The sequence below is a fragment of the Ictidomys tridecemlineatus genome, chromosome Y (genome assembly GCF_052094955.1).
Source record: "Ictidomys tridecemlineatus isolate mIctTri1 chromosome Y, mIctTri1.hap1, whole genome shotgun sequence".
Taxonomy (NCBI): Eukaryota; Metazoa; Chordata; class Mammalia; order Rodentia; family Sciuridae; genus Ictidomys; species Ictidomys tridecemlineatus.
In genome coordinates this window covers 5,097,204-5,121,926 of record NC_135494.1, presented here as the reverse complement: position 1 = coordinate 5,121,926, position 24,723 = coordinate 5,097,204, and the positions used below count along the sequence as shown (strand labels likewise).

At 49.3% G+C, this 24,723-nt stretch overlaps 1 pseudogene; it reads right to left on the bottom strand.

Annotated features, from left to right (window-relative positions):
• Positions 1-22,576: 22,576 nt before the first annotated feature.
• On the bottom strand, positions 22,577-22,675 carry LOC120890348 (U6 spliceosomal RNA; annotated as a pseudogene).
• Positions 22,676-24,723: the final 2,048 nt, after the last annotated feature.

Sequence of the window (24,723 nt, the reverse complement as noted above, 5' to 3'; positions counted from 1 at the left end):
CTCCTCCTCTTCCCATCAACCCAGGGCTCCTGCTTCTGTCACCCACCTCCCTGGGCCTCCCCAGGTGATACAAAACACACAGAACAATGTCCCGCCTCCTCCGTGGGGCTTCAGGAGAGTGTACAGAGAGCCTCTCCCACTCACCTCCCCGGACCTGCTTCTGTGAGAACCAGAAGACTCACCTGCTTCAGAAGAGACTCTGTTTCCTCCTAATGCTACGTCTTCGTCCATGCTGTTCCTTCTTCTTGAGATGCCTTTCCTTCTCCCTCTTTGGGAATGAGACTCACCTTCAGGGCCCTGGGTTCAAAGATGCAAAGCTCCTTTGCAAAGATGTCACTGTCTCTCTGCGCGTGCTCCCTGAGCCTTGGTCACAGGGACTTTGTCTCCCTGGCTCTGTTCTGGCTACACCGTGAGCTCCACGCTCTGTGGAAGCCCATGTCAGCAAACCAAGGGACAGAATGCTCTTTCAGAAAGACCACCAGGGTTTGGTCTTGTGTTTCCCCTTCTAATTTTCTCAACACCTATATTTCTTCACCTGTTTTTGTCTTCTAGATGGGTTTGAATACTGCTTCTGCCTATAGTAGGTGTCAATCATTTGTCTGAAGAGACAGTTCATTGATTTCATTGGAACGCATTAGGGAAAAAAAAAGAAACAGTTTTTTCCCAAATACGCCTTTGATTCATCTTTATGTCCCATTCCCAGAGCCTAGCATGGGTCTTGGTGTACAATAGGTGCTCAATAAATGTTGAGTCAATGAATTGAAAAAATAGAGGGGGCCATGTGAGTGCTCAAAACCATCTGTAAAAGGTTATGCTAAGTTTGCTTTTATTATAGGGCTATTATGAAATCACAGGCATTGCCCAAACATTTAGGAAAAAGTAAAGGGACTTGTTCTGGACTTTGGGAAGTGTTCCTTCACTCAGAGCTTTGTGAGGCTGAGCAAAAGCCTTCCAGAGCAGGGCTTGTGGCCCCAGGCACTGGAGCCGGCAAACAGGAATGAGCGAGCATCTCGGGAGCCCCCGCGCTTCTGGGGCTCTGTTGAAAGACTGGTGGCTTCTGTCACAACAGAAAGCAGAGACAAGAGGAAATGAACGACTCTTTATCTGCCTCTCTCTATGCTTACATCCACCCCATTGCGAGGCAGCTTAAGAATCATGCATTCACAAACAATGCAGGTAGCAAGCAGAATATAAAGACTGATAAAGGGGATTTTTTTTCCTACCATGAATGTTTTTCTTGATTACAGCAGTGGCTTATATTTTCGGTTTCTCCAAAAAGCAGTAGAGACCCCAGCCATCATCTCCAGGTGAGTCTCTCTGACTCCATGTCTCTGCGGTCTCCCTGCATCTTGCTGTCGGGTACCACCTGGTGTTACTCAGATGCAGAGGCCCACATGTGCACACCCCCTCTTCTGACTCCACAGGAAATGATTTCGTGGGTTCAGGCAGAGAGGACCCCCTGCCCTCCATTCACTTGATTGCACCCCCACCACACTACCACCAGCTGCTGGAACAGCTGGTTAGAGGATTGTCCCCTCAGCTCAAGGTGATGGGCAAAAGCCAAGGCAAGAGAATTCTAGAAAACGAATCCCAGCTATTCCATTCACCCTCCCTGAGCCTGGTGGGTGTGTCTCGGATCTCTGAAGCCACTTGGAGAAGTAGACAGGTTTAGGTCAGGGCCTCCTACAATGGCAGAATCCCCCATGCGTCTACAAGCAGTTGTTCAAGTCTCTCGTGGATGACATCTCTCTTCCCTACCGCAGAAGGGAAAGCCACTGGCGTCTGCTTTGGGGCCAATTCCAGGACCTAAATTCACGCACCCTAATGAAATCAGAGAAGAAACGTGTAAAGCCTTAGACTTATTCAGCTTCACCCACTCTTAGTTTATTGCTTTAAAAAACACCAAATTTAGAGGTACAGGTAACACATCTGATTGTGCGTCATAATGGTACAGGAGACGAGAGTTGATCTCACATGCCCAGACCCTGGAGCACTGTCTAACCCCCAATCCCCTTCCCCTGCGCACTGCCTACCCTCCAATCCCCTTCCCCTGCACACTGCCTACCCCCAATCCCCTTCCCCTGAGCACTGCCTAACCCCCAATCCCCTTCCCCTGCGCACTGCCTAACCCCCAATCCCCATCCCCTGCGCATGGCCTAACCCCCAATCCCCTTCCCCTACGCACTGCCTACCCTCCAATCCCCTTCCCCTGCGCACTGCCTACCCTCCAATCCCCTTCCCCTGAGCACTGCCTACCCTCCAATCCCCTTCCCCTGTGCACTGCCTTCCCTCCAATCCCCTTCCCCTGCGCACGGCCTACCCTCCAATCCCCTTCCCCTGAGCACTGCCTACCCTCCAATTTCCTTCCCCTGCACACTGCCTAACCCCCAATCCCCTTCCCCTGCGCACTGCCTACCCTCCAATCCCCTTCCCCTGCGCACTGCCTAACCCCCAATCCCCTTCCCCTGCGCACTGCCTACCCTCCAATCCCCTTCCCCTGCGCAAGGCCTATCCTCCAATCCCCTTCCCCTGCGCACTGCCTTCCCTCCAATTTCCTTCCCCTGCGCACTGCCTACCCTCCAATCCCCTTCCCCTGCGCACTGCCTACCCTCCAATCCCCTTCCCCTGAGCACTTCCTACCCTCCAATTTCCTTCCCCTGCGCACTGCCTAACCCCCAATCCCCTTCCCCTGCGCACTGCCTACCCTCCAATCCCCTTCCCCTGCGCACTGCCTAACCCCCAATCCCCTTCCCCTGCGCACTGCCTACCCTCCAATCCCCTTCCCCTGCGCACTGCCTACCCTCCAATCCCCTTCCCCTGCGCACGGCCTATCCTCCAAACCCCTTCCCCTGCGCACTGCCTTCCCTCCAATCCCCTTCCCTTGAGCACTGCCTAACCCCCAATCCCCTTCCCCTGCGCACTGCCTACCGTCTGTTCCCGTTTCCCCATGCCTCAGCCCTTTCCTATCTCCAAACTCTTCTTGGGAATCTGAGCCTCGCTGTCCGTTCTCCATGTTTGGCTGCTTGGAGAATGAAAATTTTCTTTTCCAAAACTCTTGGTTTCTGTGGCTGGCGTAAGGCAGTAATGAGCAAAGGAGCGCCGTTCTCCACACACCTTTCCCTCCCTTAAGCGCAAACCAACCACTTAGGTGCTCAGGGACTTGCGCAGTGCGCGGAGGCCACCGCCCCAGGAGAGTCACCAAGACTCGTCTCACCGCGGGGCCACAGTACCCGGGGATCCAAACTGATCCTGCAGCTTTCTGTGGCTACTATTTTCACTTACAGTTTACTCTGCGGACAGTGAAATAAGATCAATCTCGTGTGGTTTGTATTTCAGTGATCTTTTAAATCTGAGAAACAAAGTGTGTGTGTGTGTGTTTGTGTGTTGTTTTTCTTCTTCCCTTTCTCTTTTCATAGAGAAAAAAAAAAAAAAAAGCCCTTTGCCCAGAACACAGCCAGCCACCTGCCCCCAGAAGCTGATGTGCTGGCTTCCCGTGGCTTGCTCTCTGAGCCTTTGGTCCTCAGCCCTTGGCCAGCCATGGCTGTCAGTCACAGGTTCTCGACCTTAGCGCTCACGCCTTTCTGGGCTGCATAATTCTTTGGTAATGGAGGCTGTGTGTCTGTGGGAGGGCTAGCAGTCCTTGTCCTCAATCCACTGGATGCTACCAGCATCCCTCCTCCCCTAGGTGAGACCATCAAAAATGTCCCCCAGGGAGCAGAATTCCAGCCAGGGGAGAACCCGGCTCCTTTCTGCTCAAATCTTTACACAAAAGCCTGACTATATCTGCCTCTCTTGCAAGGTCTGTTCCACTCTGTTTTCTGTTGCTAACACACAATACCAGAGTCTAGATAAATTGTAAAGAACAAAAGGTTTATTTGGGCTGGGATGGTGGTGCTGCCTCAGATCCTGGTCAGTCACTCTGGAGGCTGAGGCAGGAGACTTGCAAGTTGGAGGCCAGCCTTGGCAACTTAGCGAGACCCCCATCAGAGGAAAAAATTTAAAAAAGGTTAGAAGGGCTGAGGGTCTAGGTTAGTGATGGAGTGCTTGCCTAGCACGTGTGAGGCCCTTAGTTCCATCCCAATGTTGGAAAAAAAGAGCTTATTTGGTTCACAGTTCTGGCCCAAAATTGGGGAGCTGGCCCTGGTCTCACTCTGTCTCCCTGTCAGATTCCTGAGGCACTAGAGAGCGTCACATGGTAAGAGGGGGTGTGGGAGCCATCTAACCCAACTGGCTTCATAGCAGACCCATTCCGTAGATAACCCATTAACCCATGAACCCACTAATCCATTAATCACAGGAAAAGATTAATCCACTTACAAGGCCAGAGCTCTAATCAGCTCCCACCTGGTCCCCCTCTGAATCTCTTACGATGGGGAGTCAGTTTCATCTGAGTGACCCGCAAAGCGGAGGAGCCCTGTTCTAACCATTAGGCTACCAGATGAGATCGGCACAGGACAGGTTTCTGCAAGAGGGGGCCCTCATTTAACACTCTGCAGGAGGGGCCCTCGTGTAGCACGCAGACTTCTGTTTATGGATCCCGAGAGAACTTTCCCCAGACCTGAGCCTCCAGAGGGGAGCAGGGAGGAGCCGAGAGAAGACAAGGATAGCGACAGCTTACCCATTTCCGCTCCCCCCATGGAGTCTGAGAACGCCAGTGGGTCCCATGTCCGTGGATCCCTTGTGGCCACCTGAAGTGACCTGTTCCTAGAAAGCCACATTAGAAATAAACCAGACTGACGGAGCACGGTGGCGCACGCCTGTCATCCATCGGCTCAGGAGGCTGAGGCAGGAGGATCGTGAGTTCAAAGCCAGCCTCAGCAACTTAGCGAGGCTCTCAGTGAGAGTGTTTTCATAGTCTCCTCTGGACAAAAGGCCCTTCCACTTGTCCAGAGGAGGCTATGAAAACATCAGACAGTCACACCAGCCACTCTCAGGTGGGAGGCTGGCCACGTCTCTAAAGCACCTGGTTCCAGGGATCCATTAGTGTGAACATGAGCTCTGTGGTCTGCTGCTGAATCACACTGTTTTCAACTCTGAACTGGTTTTGCTATTGCTACATCAGAAGTTACCACAAACAGATTGCCTCAAAACCCCTCCCAGGAATCAGGTCAGAAGTCTGGTAGCGGGGCCTCCCCAGGCTGCAGTCCAGCTGGGGCTGGGGCCAGGCTGCGGCTCTTATCTGGGGTGACAGTCCTTTTCCCAGCTCAGGTGGTTGTGGGAGGACTCAGACGCTTTTAGCTTCTAGAAGCCACCTGTGTTCCTTGTCACATGACCATCCTCAGAGCCACTAACAGGGAATTCTGATCCAGCTTCAAATCTCTTTCCAGGGAGAATCCTGGAGTCCCCTAAGGACCCACTAGTTAGCCCAGACACAGAGAGTGATCTCCCTTTCTTAAAGTCATCCCATTTGGGATTTCATTACATCTGCAAACTCCGAGGTCAGGGTTGGATGGATAAGTTGGAGAAGGTGCATGTGTAGCAGGGGTCAGGAGTGCTGGGGGCTCACTTAGATTTCTGTTTCCTGCAACTTCTAATAGGACCACGGTGGCCTCAGGACACTGGAGACCCACCACTTCACCCGGGAAGAGACTGACTCCCCGCTCCTTCTGCCTCAACTTCAGTGCACTTGATTAATATCGATGGATTTAATGTTTTGGGAAAGTAATCGAACTCATTCAATAAATATTTACTGACTATCAATTACGTTTCAGGTACTCCTCCAGGTGGAAATGACATAAGATACACTATCAGACAAGGTACCTGGCTGAAGGGGTCTTCAGTTCCAATGGGTGTCTGAACCAACAAGTCTACATGAAGATCTTTTGAATACCCACTCTACGCGACTGATTATTTTGCAGGAAAACTACATTCCCTTTGATTTTTCTCCACAGAACGGATCATCTTTTCCTCGCGTGGAGAACAGTTCTCTGCCTCCCTACTTTCTTTCTTTCTTTTTTAAAAATATTTTTTATTTATTCATTTATTTTTTTAGTTCTTGGCGGACACAGCATCTTTGTTGGTATGTGGTGCTGAGGATGGAACCCGGGCCGCACGCATGCCAGGCGAGCGCGCTACCGCTTGAGCCACGTCCCCAGCCCTGCCTCCCTACTTTCTTCTCTGGCTGTGTATATTTGCCAAATTCACTTTTTGTGAAGCAATATACTAAACTGGAAGCTTTGGCCTGAGAACTTTGAAAACGTTCAAATGAACGTACTGAGGTGGAGCAGACCTGCTGGAGTTGGAACGTCCCCCAGAGGCTCATGGGGTGCTCCCCAGTGAAGCAGTGTTGGAGGTGGGTCTTTGGGAAGTGGTTGGATGACGAGGGGTCTGACCTCATCAGTGGTTAACCCGTGGAGTGGGCTGTTGGGAGGGGGTAGAAGGTAATGGAAGGGCGTGCCCTGGAAGGGTGTGTCTTGTCCTCCTGGACTCCTTCCACTGTTTCCTGGCTGCCGTGAGGTGAGCAGGTTCCCTGCCTCTGCTAAATTCTGTCCCATCTCAGGCCCAAAGCCATGGAGTCAGCTGTCCATGGGCTGGAACCTGTAAACCCTCCTGTCAGTCGTTTTCTTGGGCATTTGTCCCAGCCACAAAAAGCTGACCCAATCCCTTACGTGATGAGCTTAGGGCCAAAGTGTTTCAGATTTCAGATTCTTTGCTGGAATATTTTCACATACATAATCCTGGGGATGGGACCCTAGTCCAAACACAAAATTCATGTTTTATGTTTCCTATACACCTTGCACACGTAGCCTGATGGTAAATTCATGAGATATATTTATCAGAGTTTTGTGCATGGAACAAAGTTTCTCTATTGCAGCTGAAGGGGCTAGGATGGTGTTTTTTCTCTTGCAGATGCTGAATGTAAGTGTGTCATATACTTGATTGTTTGGGGGATATTGGGGTTTGAATCCAGGGGTGTTTTACTTCTAAGATACAACCTCAGTCCTCTTTATTCCTTTATTTATTTATTTAAAAAAATTTTTTTTGAGACAAAGTCTCACTTAGTTGCTGAGGCTGGCCTCAAACTTGCAGTCCTCCTGTTTCTGCCTCCTGAATCGCTGCATACATTTGAGTTTTTTTTTTTTAGTTCTTTTTATTTTGGGGTACTAAGGACTCAACTCAGGGGCACCCAACTACTGAGCCCCGTCCCCAGCCCTATTCTGTATTTTATTTAGAGACAGGATCTCACTGAGTTGCTTAGAGCTTCACCTTTGCTGGGGCTGGCTTTGAACTCCTTATTCTCCTGTCTCAGCCTCCTGAGGGGCTAGGATTACAGGCGTGCACCACACCCAGCTGCACTTGAGTTTTGATTGCAATTTGTCACATGAGGTTGGGGTGGGAATTCCACTTGCAATGTCATGTTGGCGTTCGAAAGGTTTCAAAAGGAGCATAGTTGAATTCATCAATTTAGAATTAGGGAGGCTCAGCCTGTTCAATGATTCGGGACATGCATTGGAGAGCCTTTGGACTGTACTGCACCAGTCCTCTGTTCCATCAGACCTGCCTTGGTGATCACACAGGATTGCCGAGAAAGATTCAGTAGGATGCTCCACTTCCTCCGTGAAGTCATCGTCGTGACTGATGGATTCTCTGGTGACTCTAATGCCACCAACAACCCAAGTGAACAGGTAGGTGTCATAAAGTGTGGATCATTTCCAGATCCAGGAGATCCCATGCTCTTGAGAAGACCTGGATCTAATCCGGAGGAGGCATAAGATAAAGCCTTTGGGAGGGAAATGGGCGTCAGGGCTGGGCATGTCACTAACTGATCACCCTTCAGTACCTAGGACAAGCTCTAGCAACAAAGACCCCTCTGGCCCCGAATATCAGTAGAGCTGAGGTTAGGGAGCTCTGCACTAACCAGGTCCAGGCCCTGGGGTGGACCCCGGACCACGCCATCAATGATTTATGGGCTGTTACTTCCAGCGAATCACATTGGGGATTGGTATCTTTTCAGAGCTCAGCAATCAGCCAGTTTCAAGGCCACAACGACAAGCCAGATATTCATTTGTCCCATTCGTAGTTGTGCAAGGGGAAATTATGGGAGTGTGTCGGTTCCTGTCCTTGTTATGTCAAATCCCTTGGCGTATTTGATTTGTATTTTTTTCCTGCTGGGATTGTTTTTCTTCAGATGCACGCTTACCAGAGAGAAGGCACTCTTTCAGGTTTTGAAAGCACAGTTAAACCTTGGGGAGGGGGTGGAGGGTCAGAAATGAACAAACAAACAAACAAACAAGCCATTCCTGCCTTCCTGCCCCTGGAAGGAGTCTGGCATGTGGAGCCGGAGTCATCTGTGCCTGTGACTGGCTCTCGGGTGGCTGATGAGCCCTCCTGGTACTATCAGGGTCACTTTCTATAAAACAGTCCCAAGATAAACTACGCAAGTTGCGTATCCACTTAAGACCTGGAGATCTTCCTCTTCTTCCTCATTTACTTCTTTTTAAAAAATCGGTCCTGGTAAACATCATTTGGATTGAGGCAGGCTCTGGCTCATTGACAGCATCTTAAATGCTTTTGAGTTTAGAACAAATGCTGTCTTTTCCTTGGTGAGGTCATCAAAATCAACTACAGATCTCCAAATGGCCCAAGAAGGTGTCAGGGAGATTCGCAAACCTTCAGATCTAAAGAGCTGAAATAATTTCGCTTTCTCAACTTCCTCCTGGGCTGGAGACCTGGAGGCTGTTTCTCTATGAACTTTCATGGTGGGGACAGGTAAATATTTGGGGTCTCAAAGGTAATTTTTCCCAATCCTGAATCAAAGGGTTGCAGGTAATCAGTCTTCATTTCCTTCTTCTTGTCTTGCTTTCATCTTTGGTCTGTGTGGCAGCTACCTAAATTACGAGACTTGACAGTCTCTTCTATTTAATAACCTTGCTTTGAAACTCAAGAAGTCCCCAGGGTGCAGCCCTGTCAACAGGGAATCCTTAACGCCCAGCAGACAAAAGGAACAGGCTTAATTGTTTTTATTGAAATCAGCGCCCCCTTCTTTCCCTCCTTTCCTCCCTCTCTTCCTTCCTTCCTTCACTTGGGGACAATGACAATCATAGCCTTGCTTCCAGATTCTTGATTCTGAGATGGAAGACTCAGATGGAAGACCAGATAAAAGTAAAAAGGTCTGGGGATGTAGCTCAGTGGCAGAGCGCACATGGGCTCATCCCTAGTACGCAAAAAATTAAAAAAGAAAGGCAGGAGGAAGCCGGTGTACACACAGTGAGGTCCACCACCATTAGTCAGCAGCCCCCTGGGTAATCACCAACCAGCCTTCCCTGGATTGGCCCCGGTGAAGTCCTTTGGGATCTGCCTTCAACCTGTATTTATAGCCCTTCTGTCCACAATTTTGCCTTGAACTCTTTATCATTGAGTCCAGTGGAAATATCCAGTGACTGCATAGTATAAAAAACGATGGCAACTGAAATAGCTGAATTGCTTTGTATATTTCACATGCCTCCGGCGCTTGGCCAAGGCTCTTGGACGATATATTTTAATCTTCTTAACAACCTTAGGAGATAGGGCTATTCTCAACCCCACTCCACTGGGAACTGAGTAACTTCCTGGAGGTCACACACCCCAGAGGTTGCAGAATGACCACTGAGCCTCCCAGGGTCGACCTTGGGGCTTGCTCTTCGGGAGCCAAGTGCCACCATGTCCCAAGTGGACGATCTTAGGTGTAACCCACCTTTTTATATCCACCTCTGAGCTGCTCGCAAAGCCCCGCCCCCACACCCCCCTCTCCAGGGCACACTTCCCGTTGCCCTTGGCTGGATGTTGTCTGGGAACCCACGGAGCATTTTACTCCTTCTTTCCGTGACACGCATCCTTTAATGCACTCATTTAACAAATATGCATTCTCACTACTCAGAGTAGTGGTGCCCTATCAAGTGTCCATGCATACGGAAGGAGCACGTGCTGACACTTTTTTCCCAGGGTCAACAGGCAGCCTCTTGCAACGACGTTTGGCCAACCCATCAGTACGGGACTTTGTTTTACGCGTGTTCCTGTTGGAAGACCCTTATTTAATATATACTGTTGATTGACAGGTTGAACTCCCGGCGGAGGGCACCATACCACACTTGAACCAAGAGGATCCACTGGGTCCTTTTTCCATAAAGCACTTGCTAAGCCTACTTGTGCTTAATCTCCAATATGCAAAATGCAAAAAGCATGACGCAGGCTCCAGAACATTTCTTTATTGCACCTGGCTTTTCTTTGTGTGTCATTTTTGTTTTTGAAGTTTCTTTGTTTTGCACTGCTGGGGATTGAACCCTGCCCGGGCAGTGTTCTGTAGACTGAGCAACAACCCCGGCCCCTGGTTTGCCCTTAGATGTTCTTAGTCTACCCAATGGGCTGTGACTTCAAGATCCGTTCAGAAATATGTGATTACCCTTTCCCTGAGACACATTTCTTCTTACTTTAAGATGTTGTGGGTAAAGGCATAGGTTATTATTTTTCCTTTAATCTCTTGGAAGTGTGCTCCAAATATGAGCAGCCAGGTAATGAAGTAATTTGGTGCTTCTCATCCAGCCCACGGCTCGTGTGGGCAGTGGGTGGACGATTCGGTGACACAGGTGACTTCAAGGAGTGCACCTGAGCCATTTCTGGTTGGGGCGGGAGCACCAGGTCCCCCAGAGCAGAAGCCATTGATTTTCTTTGTCATTATTCTTGGTTGATGTCCCCTGCTCATGAATAAGATATTAGTGACTCTCTCCTGCTGCTTTTTTTTCCTCTTTATCCATTTAAATAAAGGTGTCTCACCCTTTTTCTTCTAATGCGCTTTGTAATGGAATACAAAATAACGAGGTTATTCTGTTCAACATCAATGAGCTTTAGCTACAGAGAAACTTACATTGCACTAATATTTTTCCCTGTTTCTGCAACAGACTGATCTCATCAAGGATTGTAGGCGATTCCACTGCTGTGGGAAATGGTAATTATTTTACCAAGGAACAAGAGATGCTGCTCTGAGAGCACCTTAAGAGCCTGTTATTCAGCAGGGCAATGTGGTACATGCCTGCAATCCCAGCAACTAGGCCAGGAGAATTGCAAGTTCGAGGCCAGCCTTTGCAACTTAGCAAGACCCTAAGCAACTTAGTGAGACCCTGTTTCAAAAACAAAAAATAGCCTGGGGATGTGGCTCTGTGGTAGAGCATCCCTGGGTTCAGTCCCCAGTATCAGACAAAGAAAAAAAGGTCTGATGTATCAAGGTGATATATTTCAAAGCCATATATTTAGGGGGATGTTTCAAAATTTAAACACCAAGCACACAATCCTATATCTGGGCTTAAATCAAATCAGAATCCAGTGGAGCTTTTTAGTTCCCAACTGCTGGGTTGAATTTTTAAAACAACAACATAGAATGTGATTACGAAAATGCAAATAAGTACTACAGTGGATTGCAAAACTGGCCACGAATCTTGACCCCTACTTACGCGCATGCCCCTTTGTGGTAAGTTTCCAACTGACACGGAAGAAAGGAACCTTTGACTCAGACACAGTAGAAATGAAATCAAGTCAAGTGAAAGCAAATAGACAGGCAGGGCTTCTAACCAGGAGTTGAGCTGAAGGGAGACAGCACTGACCTAGGAGCAAGCCTAGCTTTTCTTGATTTGCTGGCATAGGTGGAGTCTTATAATATTCCACTGGCCAGGGGCCCCTTTCCAAAAGATGTTTCTTCTTGAGTGGCCCCGGTCAACTTGTCCTGGGTAATGTTGAGTTGTCTTACAACTGTCTCATCCTCCTGGACGAACAAGCTGGACACGTGGCTTGATTTGCCACTGGGCTGAAGGACTTTGGGTGCTTGGGCACAAGAAAACACACACCAGCTTCAACGGGAAAGCAGCCTGTCTACATGCAGAGCTGAGCAGGACGTGAAATCCACTAATAGGAGAAATCTACTTTTCCTCCCGGTGCATCCGTCTGCTCTTGTCCCTTGCTTTGGCTAACAGAAGGTGAAGCAGAGACATTGTGTACGTTCTAGCTCCAGATGCCAGGAGGCCTTTCTCTTGGAATCCTGCGAAGCCTGCCGGGGGCTGAGGCAGCCCACCTACAGCTCCCCTGAAGCGACACCACGTACTCACAGCTGGCCCCATCCGAGAAGAACCACGGAGCTGAGCCCAGCCCAAATTCCTGATCCACAGACTCCCAGGCTACACCAAGGGTGACTGTCGAAATCATTAAAACAAGGACTCACTCTCATTGGCCGTCATGACCTGTTTGGTGGACTTAAGCCATTCAGTTGGGGGAATGTGTGTTTTGCAGAAAATTCTGACTAGTACAAAGATTTTAAAGGTTCTCCAGTTTTAAAATAGAGTGCATGCAATAGTAGTGACTCAAAAACACGTTTTGGTTACTCCAAAGCAGCAGTATTTTCAGTAATTTTTAAGAGTTTTTTAACCCCCTCCCTCACTTTTTTTTTTTGGGGGGGCAATTCTAATGGTTTATTTGGTGGAATAACTGGAATTGTTCACCTGTGCCCTATGACAAGGAAAGTCTTCTTTGCTGTTTGGTAACTGAATTGGAAACTCTGAGGAGGAGGGGAGTTATGTCTGGCTAGAGCTTTAAACATCAAGAAATACTTCATAAAGAAACAGCACTTCTCCCTAAACGACTGTGCTCTCGCCTAGGGTAAGTATTCTGTGAGTGCGTGGGGAAGAAACAAGTGCAGGCTCTACTTCCCTTCACTAGGACCTGTGAACCTTCCGCAAGACCTTCTCTCCAGCGATCACCTGCTTGGAAACATGGAGTGAAACATGTCCAGCCTTCCTAATGAACAGACGTGATCGCAAGAGCCCTTGAACCCGGAAAAGAGGAACAACTCAGAATCATTTTATATCACAGGATCCATTAATCTCGTTCTGAGATGCGTTACTAATGCATGGCGGTAAAGATCCACGTGGGGGTCCCCATGACTCTGGAGGTGATCAAGAGCTGCGACTTATGATTCCAGTGAAAGCTCACTCCCCTTAACCCACTCTGAGGTGCTGGGCCGCTGGTGCCCTTGGAAGTCAGGAGCCTGGTCCTGGGTGATGCAAACGTCTCACCTGTGGAAACATTGGTCTGTTTGGCCACCTGTGCTTCCATTCCTTTCCCGGAGCCTGAAAACAAATGGCATCAGTTTGCAATAGGCACGCCTGCTGTGGGTGTAAAGTGCCAACCCCGAGCCCTTACATCTCTAATTCTCACCCCCGCTTTCACGCTTGGGTTTGTGTGTATCCTAGGTTTTTTTTGTTTTTTTTTTGGTTAAGGGGGAAGGGTCAATGACAACCCTGGGAGAACACACCACCTTCATCAAACCTTGTTACTGTTTCTTTTTTCTTTGGGCATGAAGCTACTTTACATGGCAGCATCCCTCACGGCTGTGTGGGGACTTGGGACGGAGTCTTGGCCAGTGGAAGGTTGGGGAGGGTGTTGGTGTGGACTCCTCTAGTTATTCCTGACTCCTGGGACTCCCCGATGTCCCCCACCCTCTCTTGTCCTCTTCCCTATTTATTCGCTTTCAGAACGCGGATCCCAGTGGATGGAGGAGCTCAAGAGTGCAGAGATCTGGGGTCCGCAGATGGCAGTCTAGAGCAGAATTCTCCACCTGCAGTGACGCTGGTTGACCTGTTTGCTGCGTGGCCCTGATGGGGTTGGTTTGCTAGGCTAGTCAGCTAACCCTAGTGAGTCTCCAGTGGAGGTGATGTTGCGCCTCTGCAGAGAGCATTTGGCAGCGTCTGGAGACATTTGTGATGGGTGCTCAGGAGACTGCTCTACAAGGGGCATCTAGCCGGGATGCTACTACAGGTGGTACAGTGCACGGACAGCCCCCCACAGCAAGACTCCCGGGCCCCAAACATCACTAGTGACAGTTGAGGACTCTCACCTTACCCTGATTTGTCCCTTGACTGTCCCTTAAATGGTAGCATATTCTACCATTGCTCTTGCTTTCCCCCAACAGTAACTTCTTGAGCGAAACATTCAGCTTTCATCATTCTTTTTCATGACCCCTCTCAAGGCTCCCTTACCCTTCTTCTGAAACTTAGGACAGGTAGGTAAGCAAGGAAACACAGCTGAGAGGCATGGATGGGCACCTTAGGAAAGTCACAAGTGGCAATGACAATGACGATGTCTTTGCGGTCACAATCTGATATGTGATCTGCACACATCAGATCCCAGTGTGACTGTTTGACCTTGGGTTAGACGGTTTCTAAGAACAGGAGAAGATCTAAGCTGGACCTTTCCTGCTACCCCAACCTAACAAACAATGGCAAATCTATTGAAACTAATAGGAATGAATGGTGGCTATTACCAGGCAGAACTGGGTGTCTGTCACTCTGGTGTGATACTCACGTGCCCACAATGTGATCCTTCAAGTCAATTGTTGAAGAGAGATAAATTTGCTCACTTCAAGACACCTAAGAAGTAGCTTTTTGGGGACAGAATAGGGGGTCACTTGGGTGCAAGAAGGTAGGCAGGGATTGAGGCTCACCTTCTCTCTCTCTGCATTTTAATCTGCCCACAAGAGTTGTGTTGAGTTTCTAAAATGTGCCTTGCTGAGGGTGACTTGTTACAACTGACTGAGATGTAGCTGCCTCTCTTCACATTCCTTAAAGTCTTATTGTTGAAGAAGGGGATCAGGGGGATGGAGGAAGGGTGGGAAAGGGCAAGTCCTGGGGGCTGTATTGGAGGAAACTCTATTAAGTGCATTTGTGAATATGTCAGAATGAACTCCACTATGAACTATAACTGTGCGGCAGTAATAAAAACATAGGAAAAAATCCTATTGTTGAGCTGCGTTTGGTGGTGAACGCCTTTAGCCCCTGCTACTTGGGAGGTGAGACAGGAGATCAGCTGAGCCCAGGAGTTCGGGGCCAGCCAGAGAAACATAGAAAATCTTAACCATGGGACCATTTCTTGTCACTGAATCCTGTCGACCAGATGCTATGCGGTTGGCATTTGGACTGTGCTTAGGATGTTTAGCCATCAGCTTATTATGTCAAAGTTGAGAGTCGGGTGGGGGTGGTGTGAAGATGACAAACAGCTAGCTTGGCTCTTTGGCTCCCTCAAGGTGTCAAGTACCACCCCATTTACAGGACAGTCCAGAACTCGGGTTTTCCCATCGATTCCTTCTCCTTCTTCCTTCCCACCTTCAAGATGTCCCTGGCCCTCATTCACTCATCAAGCATCCAGTTGAGCATTCGCCTGTGACCGACAGTTCAGAAGCTTAGGATGTACCACCGAACACAGCCGAGACCCGTGTCCCTCTGAAGTCTGCACTACTGCAAGAAAATCAGAAAATGACGTAGCATCTTAGGAGGGGTAAAACCATGTAGAGCAAAAACCAAAGTTGGGCAGGGTGGAAAACGTCGTGGAGTATCAGGACGGAGGGACGCACGGGAGTTGGAATACCATGGTCAGAGTCAGCCTTGTTGAGGAGACGGCATTTGGGCAAAGGCTCCAAGGTGCGAAGGTTGCCTCTCCGCAGAGCAGGCAGCCAGGTGCAGAGATTTTAAGGCTGGGCTGAACACACGTCTCCATTTGCCCGGGGACATCTTGGTTTATTGTAATTATTAGCAGTCCTGCCACTTGGTCACCAAAGTCCCCTGTTTTAGTCAGTTTTTTTTTTTTTTTTTTTTTTTTTTTTGCCACTCTGGCCCAAAAGACCTGACAAAAACAGTTTTAAGGAGGTAAGTCACCACAAAGAATACGAAACCAGTTGCAGTGGCGCACACCGGTCATCCCAGCAACCCAGGAGGCTAAGGCAGGAGGATCTTGAGTTCAAAGCCAGCCTCAGCAACTGAGTGAGGCCCTAAGCAATTTAGCAAGACCCTGTCTCCAAACAAAACATGGAAAAGGGCTGGGGATGTGGCTCAGTGGCGAGCTTTCCTGGGTTTGGTGCACAGTACCTCCACCCCAGAATACGAATCCAGGTAGCATTGATCATGCAGGATGATGATAAGGGTTCAATGGTAGTTGCACCTATACCTGGACCCGCTTCTTCCCACAGAACAGTTTTAAGTCATCTGTGACCATCAGGCAGCACTGATTGACTCAGTTGCTTAATAAAAGTGCTTAGTGTGTGCGGGGTGGGGTGTCTCAACTGAGACGTCCCCTCTGGAAAGCCATGCACCACAGTTCAGGAACACAGTCCACCTGTGTTGGACACCTGCCCATCTTTACCTGTCCTCTCGCTGTCTATCTTCCGGGTAAATTCTGACATACTGCAGGGCTGACCTCTTGGGGATTCCTGGGGAGCTCTGTGCATGTCTTAATAGGATGAAGTTTCAAAGGAATCTCCTTGAACCTTAACCAACTCCAGATTTTAAGGGACTTCAAGTTCCGGAGGTCTTACCTATTCAAAAACTTGAGAGTCACCCTTTGCCCCAGGGTTATGCCTTTGCATTCACAGTGCAGCAACTGTTGGCAAATCTCTTTTGCTAATTACAGGGCCTTCCACTGCAGGTTCCCCTTCTCCCTTCCTTCCAGGTTGGCACAGCAGTGGGGCCCGCAAGTGGTTGTCCAATTGCATAAGATCTAAAGGCGTCGATGGGCCACGCAATGATGTGGAAAGCGCTTGCTTTGTTCTCATCACAGTTGTGCCAGAGACGCCCTGTTCTGTCTGCGGGGCTCTGTCATTTCCTGAGAACAGTCTTGTTGCTTTTGGAGGAGGGCAAGATAAGAATAATGAATCGCATACGGGATCCTACTGTGAACTGGATCCTTGGCCTCCATCCATCCGTGGAGCCTGTGGGTAGTGTGGCAACTGAGATTCCCCAAACCCTGGAAGAGGGGAGCCGCTCCCTAGCCCTCTCCCCTCCCCCAGAGACAGCAGGGCTGGGAACGCAGGCAGCATCCAAGCCTAGAGTGGCACAGACATTTTTAGTTGCACGTGGTACCCCAGGCAGCCGATGATATGTTTTCCAACAGGCACGTGTGTGCTCTGCAACCAGGAGCGGCCCGCTGTTTGGCATAAACCATGTGACTGGGGTCCTTTTATGCGGATCTTGCGATTTCTCTGTAGCTGACCTTGTCTGATGGGCCCCTGCACCTTGGGATCCTGCAAGCCAGTGACTGCGTCCTGAGGCTGGGCTGCAAATCCAAGCCAAACCCAACCTCAGCCGCTGGCCTTGAGTGTCTCTTATCTGGAGCGTCTCGGAGGAGGACTCCTCCACTCCACGGGCGCCTGCTCAGCTCAAAGACTTCTAAATGGCAACAACTGGCCAAATGTTGCCTTTGGTCTCTGCACCCTATCACGCCTGCTCCTCTGCAGTCCCTTCACATTTCCTCTTTGTTGACTCAGAGAATGGAGGAGAAGGGGGGGGGGGGCGGCTGGAAGAGATGCAGAGGAAGCCAAGCTGCCCAGACGCTCTGGGGAAGGAGCCAAGTTCCTCTTGCCTGCACCTCTTTTTGTCTCAGAGAAGGCCACCCCGGCACAGCTGCAGAGGCTCCCCGGCTGGAGGACGCGCAGAGGTCAGCCATCTCCATGGAGGACACAGGATTCCAAGCCGCTCTCAGGGTCCTGAAAGGCATTCGCAGGACCCCTGAGGACCCCAGCAAATCCCGCTTCCTGTTCATTTCTCCGAAAAACCTGCCAGCTCCTGAGGAATTACCACGGCCTTGCAGAATCTCTCGGCGCTCCCAAGCACCCCGCTTCTCTTCTCCCTCCCTGTTTGGTCTTAACAGAATTTCTTCTGCCTCTCGGGTTCCTGGTGCTCTTATATTTTAAAATGTGTTCATGGTTTAAATCATGGAACCGGCACATCCCCTGGGGCAGAATCACACGTTTCAGAGAAGGCACACATTCCGCCAGATGGGAGCCTTCAAAAAAAAAAAAAATGTTGCCACATAAATATGTGGTTATTATTTGTCGATTAAAAACATTTTCTAAAGCTTTTTACTTTTTGATCTTTTTGTTTGTTCTTCTTAGGTGTAGATGACAGTAGAGTGTATTTTGACATATTATACCTACACGGAGTATAACTTATGCTAGTTAGGATCCCATTCACTGAGATTCCATCTCCCTCCAGTCAAAATGGCAATTGATCAAGAATACAAGGGGGCTCTGGGCCTGGTGGCACAGGCCTGTCATCCCAGCAGCTTGGGAGGCTGAGGCAGGAGGATCGCGAGTTCAAAGCCAGCCTCCCCAAAAGAGACGTGCTAAGCAACTCAGTGAGACCTTGTCCCTAAATAAAATACAAAATAGGCTGGGGACGTGGTTTAGTGGTTGAGTGCCCCTGAGTTTTCAATACCCAGTATCCCCCCCCCAAAAAAAAGAATTCAAAGGGGCCTGGGGACATAGCTCAGTTGGTAGAGTGCTTGCCTTGCATGCACAAGGCCCTGGGTTTAAACTCCAGCACCACACACACACACCAAAAAAAAAAAAAAAAAAAAAAAAACCCACAAGCAACAATAAGTGTAGATGAGGATGTGAGGAAAAAGGTACACTCATACTTTGCTGATGGGACTGCAAATTGGTATAACCACTATGGAAAGCAGAATATAGATTCCTCAGAAAACTTGGAATGGATCCACCATTTGACCTAGCTATCCCACTCCCTCGTCTATACCCAAGGAACTTAAAATCAGCACACTAGCGGGACACAGCCACATTCATGTTTACAGCAGCTCAGTTCACAATAGCTAAACTATGAAACCAACCAAGGTGCCCTTCAACAGATGAATGGATATAGAAAGTGTGCTACCTATACACAAGGGGATATGACTCAGCCAGATGGAAGAAGGAAATTATGGCATTTGCAGGTAAATGAATGCAACTGGAGACTATCATGCTAAGTGAAATAGGTCAATTAAAAATTTAAAAAGTAAGCCTGACATGGTGATTCATGCCTGTGATCCCAGCAGCTGAGGAGGCTGAGACAGGAGGACTGTGAGTTCAAAGTCAGCCTCTGAAACTTAGCGAGGACCTAGACAACTCAGCGAGACCCTGTCTCTAAATAAAATATAAAAAGGGTTGGGGATGTGGCTCAGTGGTTAAGCACCCCTGGGTTCCATCCTTGGCACCAAAAAATAAATACATTTGTTTTTTTAAGGTAGTGGGTGCTGTGACTCACACCTGTAGTTCAGCTACCTGGAAGGCTGAGTGGGGAAGATGGCTTGAGCCCAGGTGTGTGACCAGCCAGGCCACAAAAAATAATAAGAAGAAATTAAAATACCGATAAGTAAATGAATACCCTGGGCAAATGTGCAGGGGCAGCAAGGATGAGTTCCCTATTCTGAGTCTCGATGATGATGAATCACTGGATGTACATGGCTTGACAAGCACGAGTAGCAGAAAGATGGCTCTGTAGCCACTCCGTGAAGCACGGGTGCCGAACTAATATCCCCCAGGAAAGATAGGTATCCCCACAGTGACCGCCTGTGCTTGCCGAGTCGGGAGGCTGAGCCAGGAGCATCGCAAGTTCAAGGTCAGCCTCAGCAACTTAGTGAGGCCCTGATACAGCATGAAAAGCAGAAAGGGCTGGCATGGGGCTCAGTGGTAGAGCACCCCTGGGTTCAATCCCTGGTACCAAATAATAATAAAAAAAAAATCGCTAAGGAATGTGACTTCGGAGCTGAAACAATTTGCATTTTTAATTTTTGCTCCTATCTTGCAAGTGGGATCTGTGCTGAGGCAGCTAAACAGAGAACAAACAGACTGTGTTTTTCAGAGCATGGAGAAGCTGGGAAGAAGGGAGGTGTGGTGGCGTCCTGCATGTGTGCCGGGTACCCAAGGTGGCCGGAGGTGGGGAGGGCCCACAGGGGATGGGCACCCACACCCATAGAACGTCACTGGGTGCCCGCACCCTCTGTCAGGGCCTTTAGACTAGGAGCGTGTGTGGCTTCCTAGCATTTCAGCCAAGATGCGCAAGCCTACGCCAAAAGCAGGGTGGGGTTCATAGTGTTTCTGGGAGGAGCTAGAGTTGGTCACAACTGGAGGGGACATTGTTTAGACACGGGACACTGGGCCTGAAATGGGGGTGTCCCCAGCACCTCACCCTGCAGTTTGATCTTTGGAGCTGAGAAGTGACAAATGCTTTACATCTAGGTACGGGTGGTTCCAAGTCCTGACACCGAGAAACAGTGGGTGATATCCAGTGACAAGTTCAGGTGACATTCGCTTTCTCTCTCATCTTGCCGTTGTCCCCCACACAGTGCTGCTCCACGTTCAAACCCACCAGCAATGGTTTCCATTTTACTTTTCAAGGAAGGGGCAAAAATACATCTGTGGAATGCCTAATTTTTTTTTGGCCACACATAAATTATAATTGCTGGATTATTTTTGACTGTTTTTACAAAGCAGTCAAGGAATGTATGGTAGAAAGAACAGAAAAAGGAAGGCCTATTATTATTTTTTTTTTAAAAGCATACTTCATGTTTTCATTATGCACAGACTGACAACGTAAGCAAAAACGGGAAATGTTAGCAAATGTGAAGACCAAAAGTGCTCAATATGTGAATTCTCATTTTGAGAGAAGCCAGGTGCGGTGGTACACCTGGAGTCTGAGCCGCTCGAGAGGCTGAGAAAAGAGTATCATTGGAGCCCAGGGGTTCAGGGCCAGCCTGGCAACATAGCCAGACCCTGACTTGTAAAAAATAAAACAAAACAAATCTGCAAGAATGAGTTACTTGGGCAACTGGTTATAGCATTAGCCTTCTGATTTGGAAAATCATCCACTGCACCCTTTACATAATTGTAGAGGCTCCCCTCCATCTCTGAGGATTCTACATCCCCAATTTCAACTCACTGCCGTCGGAAAATCTTTGAAAGACTTGCATCTGAACTGCATGTGCACAGACATTTTTATTTCCTACTCCCTAAATACACAGAGTAACAACTATTTACGCAGCATTCTCATTGTGTTAGGGATCACACGCGTCATTGAGACAGGAGTTGACGTGGACTGCAGGATGTTTTATGCAAGACGTGTGATGCAATTTCATAGGAGGGGCTTGAGTGTTTATGGATTTGGGTGTCTGAGGGGTTCTGGACCAACTGTCCCTGCATAATGGGGACGACCGTGTAGGAAATAAGCTGGTCCTGGAGCTCAGTGGCAGACCTTGGCTGGCATGTGTGAGGCCTGGGTTCAACCCCAGCAAAACCCCCCCCCCAAATTAGCTGTTACTTTAAGTGCAAGCAGTGCCAGTTCCTTGGCTGTGTGACAGCTGATCACATCCATGTGACCCATGCTCGGGCAGGGTTCACGGTCTGCAACCTCCGTAAGAAAACTCTTCACCGCTTTGAGTGTGACTTGGAAGTGATGTCTGAGGGGGAGAGTGGAGCGTGAGCCTGCGGCTTGGTGGTCCCATCCGGCTGAGTGTCGCCTCCTCTTGTGACCTTTCTGTACCCCACTTGCCTGCCCTCATCCGTGACTGCAGCTTCCTTCGTCCCCATCCGGCACAGAAGGGAACAGGTCACCAGGCCTGTGCCCCACTCGAGGGTCAAGGGCAAGACCCTGGGTACCTGTGAGGGTGCACATTGGTTCCGAGAGGCATTAAAAACACCATCGAGAGACTGGGGGGTACCAGGACGGGGGATTCTCACTTGCAAACAACAGGCCCTGATTTGCATTTTGCACCATGTCATGCAAATCAGGCGTGGTCCTGTGTATACATCACTAAAAACCATGTCCCTGCACTACAGCAGGCTGGATGAAGGTCTGAGAAAGGACCGACGGGAGAATGACTCACCTTTCCACAAACAATTAAAGGGGTGAGCATCCAGAGAACCAATGTCCCTTCTCAATTCCAAACAAATGCTGCAAAGCCTGTTTTCAAACCCATGGACGCTCTGCTTACAGTTTTAAACAGCTACTCCTGGCCGGGCCCCGTGTGGGAGCAGTAGTGAATGGCATCCTGCCTGGTGTCGGCAGAAGTGACACACACTGTCCCCAAGCAGGTGCCAGCCATGCCGCACAGTTGGGCCACTCTGCTGTGTCTTTCTCCAGGTACATATTCTTCCCGCAGGTTTTCTAAAGCTCTTTTTGTACCCAGGAGAATAGGCCTGATGCTTTCTCCCACCAGCATTATGTAACTGGTTTGACTGGTTTGGAGAATATTTTTCTTCTTTGATACTGGGGTTGAACCACTGAGTCACATCCCCGGCTCTTTTTATTTTCCATTTTGAGGCTGGGTCTTGATAAATTGCTGAGGCTGACCTCCAACTTTTGATCCTCCTACCTCAGCCACCAGAGTGGCCGGGATTGCAGACATGCACCACCATGCCCAGCTGGAAAATATATTGGGAAAGAAAGTCTTTTTAAAAAATTTCACGTGGTTAAAAAAATCAGCAAGCTGAAACACATTTCTGCATGTATTTCAAGGCAGTGGTTCTCAACGGAGGGCAATTTCACTCCCTCGGGGGTTATTGGGCATTGTCTGAAGACAATGATGGTTGTGACAATTGGGGGAACTATTGGCATCTAGTGGGCAAGGATCTTCGACGCTGTCAAATACCCTACCATGTACTGGTAGCGCCCCACAGCCAAGAACTGTGCCATCCCAAATGCCAACAGTGTGAGGCTTGACTTAAACACAATTTTGCACACACACACACACACACACACACACACACTCGACAAACCTCATTGAGCCCCTCAGACCGAGTACAAATATGGAACGCCCATAAATTTACATGTCATCCTTGTGCAAGGGCCAGCCTCTTCTCTGGTTCCAATTTCACTGTATGTGCTGCCAAAGTAAGCATTTAAAAAAAAAAAATCTTAAAAAACATGACTCAGTTCCATCCCTCAGCAAATAATCTATCACTGCTTCCCTCAAAGACGGAGGAGATCTGCTTCATCGGGATTCAGAATATTAATTTATCCAAGACTACTTCCCCGGGGGCAATGATGGGTTAGTCTCCACTACGCAATTAAAAGGAAGGGGGAGTGGTCGGCCTGCTTAGGCTGAAGAGCAGAGAAGCCTACAGCCCTGCCCCGGGAATGTCCTGGGGGGCTTCACCCATCTCCACGCTGCCTGCAGTAGAATCCCTAGGAGTTAAAAACAAAACAAAAACCACCATCCAGGCCCTGGAGACCCAGCTGTCTTTTCCAAGCCCCTGGCGTGATGGCTCAGCAGGCCCGAGCTGCAGAATCATGGGGACATAGGACTGAGAGGTGGGGTGAGCAGGATGGGTTGGTCAGGGTGTCAGAAAAAGAGCCCAGAGGCAGCACCTTCCAGAAGGAGTCAGGCAGGACCCCAAGAAGAGGAACTTTCTAGAAGAAAACACTGGGTGGATGTGAGGGGGTGGTGCAGGCAGGAACTGGGACATGGCCCGTGGCTGGGGAGGACGCACGCTGTAGCCAAGGTGCCTTGGGGGAGCCAGGCCTGTGTCCTGTTCAGGCTGGGACAAGAGGCAACAGGAGCCCTCCAAGGAGTTGGCCTTGATCTTAGAACAGTTTTAGCCTCAAGGGGCCACCTGAGGCCACCTCAGCACCCACACGAAAGGCCAGACTGGGCTGAGGGCTGTGGTTCAACTATGAGTGGTGGTCACGGGAGCAGCGATTTAGGAAAAGGATACGTTCTCCCTGAGCCAAGCTGGCGGGCAGTCCCCTGCTCTGAGCTATTGTCATCTGGGAACCCAAACTATGGGAGTGGAATGAACGCAGCTCTGAGCATCTCACCCCAAGCTCGGGAATCCCAGATGCTCCCCAATCTCACTTCTTGAGCTCTGATACGAGGCTGCAAGTGGAAAATGTCACAGTTTTCTGCACCAAACCACTAGAAATAGCGCATAAAATTACCTTTATGCCAGGTGTGTAAGGTGTGCATGAAGCATAAATGGATTTCATGTTCAGACCTGGGTCCTAATCCCAAGATATCTCATTAGGAGAGTGCAAATATTCCAAAGTCCAAAAATACCTGAATGCAAAACGCCTGTGGTCCCACGCGGTTGAGGTGAGGGCTACTCAGCCGGCAATACTGAAGTCAACGCTACCAGGGACGCTGGGCCAGCGGGTACAGGCAGGCCATCCCAGTGGCTCAGTGCCGGGAGGCTGACGCAGGATGGTCGTGAGTTCAAAGCCAGCCTCAGCAACTTCGGAAAGCCCTAAGCAGCTTAGTAAGACCCTGTCTCAAAATAAAATATCAAAAAGGCTGGGGATGTGGTCAGTGGTTAAGTACCCCTGGATTCATTGCCCAGTGCCAAACAAACAACAATAACAACAAAAGGCTACCAAGGAGAGTTGGGAAGAAAAAGGAGAGACAGAGTCTTTTCTTAATGCCAAGACTTCTCCTTCCACATTATTTTAGGGTTTCATGAGACCAGAAACTTCTAGAATGGAGAACAGAGTTTCTCAAGATCAGCAAATATGGACACTTGCAGCCAGAGCCTTCTCCACCGTGGGGGCTGTCCTCTGCACTACGGGACACTCAGCAGTATCCCTGGCAGCTGCCCACTACATACCAGAGGCACCGCACCCCGGCCCCAGCCCTGTGTGGGACAACCAGAAATGCCTGCAGACATTGCCTAATATCCTCTGTGGGGCACAATGACCACTGGCTGAGGGCCATTGGTCTAGACCAAACTGGGGAGGGGGAGGAGCCTGTCTCAAAGATTAGTTGGCAGTAAAACCAGATGTGTGAGTGGTATCTAGCACTTAAAAAGAAGAAGAGGAGGAGGAGGAGGAGGAGGAGGAGGAGGAGGAGGAGGAGGAGGAGGAGGAGAAAAACCATACAAAAGTGGATAAATAAGAAAATTCCAGAGCTTTTCACACATGGCCAGAGCAAGGATTATTTCATGAACCCGGATCA